The sequence below is a fragment of the Egretta garzetta genome, unplaced genomic scaffold (assembly GCF_000687185.1).
Source record: "Egretta garzetta isolate BGI_Z169 unplaced genomic scaffold, ASM68718v1 scaffold634, whole genome shotgun sequence".
NCBI classification, from domain to species: Eukaryota; Metazoa; Chordata; class Aves; order Pelecaniformes; family Ardeidae; genus Egretta; species Egretta garzetta.
This window is the reverse complement of record NW_009259536.1, coordinates 352967-355382: the sequence shown is the minus strand read 5'-3', so window position 1 is coordinate 355382 and position 2416 is coordinate 352967.

Sequence of the window (2416 nt, the reverse complement as noted above, 5' to 3'; positions counted from 1 at the left end):
AGCTGCTCCGTAAAATGTAACACCCCTAATCTTAAAAATTAATTCTACATCCCAAAACTAAATGTTTCTTTGTTTTTTAGTAGTATTCACTGCTGTGGCCCAGAGTTTAGATCAGGGACTTCGCAGCCTACCCCTCATTTATGAGACTGTAAGCAAGCGAGACCCAGTTCACTTTAGCGTTCAGCAAATTCTATTCACCCTTTTGCCACTAAATCACTGTATGAGCATGAGCAAACCACTCAGCTCTTCCTCTCCTTCCCCTTATTCAAATTTACCCAGTCGATCACTTGCGATATGACTGTAACAGAGTGAAGATTAGCCCATGAATATGTACAGAAAATTCTGGAAGCCCTGCCGAACTGAGGTCAGAGCGTGAATTCCGAGTGCGGAGGGGAGATTTGAGTATTACTGCAAACTTACTGGATGAAAAAAGTATGGAATGGTCCCCGTGATTTTCTGGCCAGAACAGGTAGAAGGAAATGGATACGGTCCCCAGCAGAAACCTGCACTGAGGTCACCTTGACGTAGGGTTGCCTTGCCAGGTCTGAGAGGAGTCCTTCACACGTGGCCGCCTTCTGGGCTGCTTTTAGTTGCAGAATGTGCTGGGCCAAAAAAATAGGAAAATAGAAAAAGGTGACTTTAAACTTAACCACCTTTCAAATTGCAACAAGTACTTATTTTGACATGAAATATGTATTTAACTTTCCCATCTGTGTTTTACTTGGGTCACATAGTCAAGTTATTCTCTAGAGTTGGGGGGGGAATGTTTAAATGAAATTTCAGATTCTTAACTAATCACCAGCTATCAGGAACTAGGCCTCTTCAGAAAAACACAAATATGCAGCAAGTCAATGGCAGTAGCACCAGTCAGTGATTCAGGCATCCTGCTTTTAGGATAATTAGCATAAAATTTTTTTTTGCATTATTTTAGAGATATTGAGGAACTATTTCCTCAAATGGTGTTGGGACCATCTACAGGGGTTCCACATCCCTGTACTTCAGGCATCTCAACCGATGCAGCCAAAAACTGGGTCAGGGCAATGTTCCAAAATTTTAGTGGTGAGCCTCCAAAATTCAAGACACTCGGGGAATGCATGTTGGGGAATAATCCGAGAATGCTGGAGGGAAAAAAAAAATAGAGAAGGGAATATTTCATTTGTACCCAATATTGAAATTTCAAAATTTGGTACTGTCAATTTAGAATAAAACACACGGTTTGTTTTAAACCCCTGTGGAAGCCAAGCCAGCTGCCTCCGAGCCTCAGACGCTGTCTGAACCCATAGGTTCCTAACTTGCCACAAGGCAATCTGCATGGCTGGCTGTTTCGAATCCGCAGGCACGGGAAGTTTTTGGATGCCGGCTTTCGAGGAGTCTCCTCACTGGGTTGCACTGGAACCTGGAATATGAGAATGTGGGTTGGCAAGAACCTGCGTGTCTGGGAGCTGCTGAGCAACCCCCGGAGGCTTCCCAAATTCAGGCTCACCAAAATCCCTTCTGGTGGGATGGAGAAAACTGGGATGCGTACCTCTGCTGGAAAGCTCAGAATTTGGGGGCTGGCTCCCCTGCAACTTTTACCCCTTTGTTGCTGGGCAGCTGTTGCGAGGAGATGTGAAGCAGCTGGAGCTCATAAACGCGAACCAGCCTCAGCGGAGGCACCTGGTGACTCTGCAGGTGGCCCCCAGCCTGCTTGCTGCCTGCCAGGCTGCCATGCGTGCCGCTTGGCACCATTTTGGGGTGGTTGATCAGAGAACTGGAGCTATGGCTTGTATTCACGTGGTTTTGAGGGCCTGGGCTCCTTTTCAGCATAGAGGGGGTGATGCTAGAGACTGGGGAGTGTGACAGCCCAGTCTGTCCTGGGAAAGAAGCTGGAAATGTACCTGGATGGCACCCTGAGGCAGCCAAAACTGAAGCATCTCTGCAAGACACCGAGATCTGAACAAACTGCCGTCCTCTGACAAAAATATTCCGTCTGAGAATTTCTGACCAGGTCTGGTAGTAAACATCTCCAGGGTGTCATCTGTGCCTGATACAGGGCAAAATCCGATACCTGGTTGTCGGGGTGGAAAGATGAGGGAATGGAACAGTAAATGAAAGGGGTTGAAACAAAACTTGCTGATTGTCTGGGCACGACTGACCAAGTCGTGTTCCGCTATCTCTGTGTGGAAACGCACCTTTCCACAGAGGGAAGAGCCGTGGCGGGGGTTCCATCCATCCCACCCTGCCCGAGGACCCCCTGTCCCTTCCCCTCACCGAAGGGGGCTTTGTCGCTTGTGTTTTATTTTTGCTGCCCTCCCCTCGAAGCGATTTGTCCCAGGCACCGCTCCTTAGCTCGCTCCTGGGCTTTTAGGGCCGGGCTGACCCTCCCTGGGAGCCCGCGGCCCTCAGGGGGAATGAACCCGCGCCCCGGGCCTCCCTC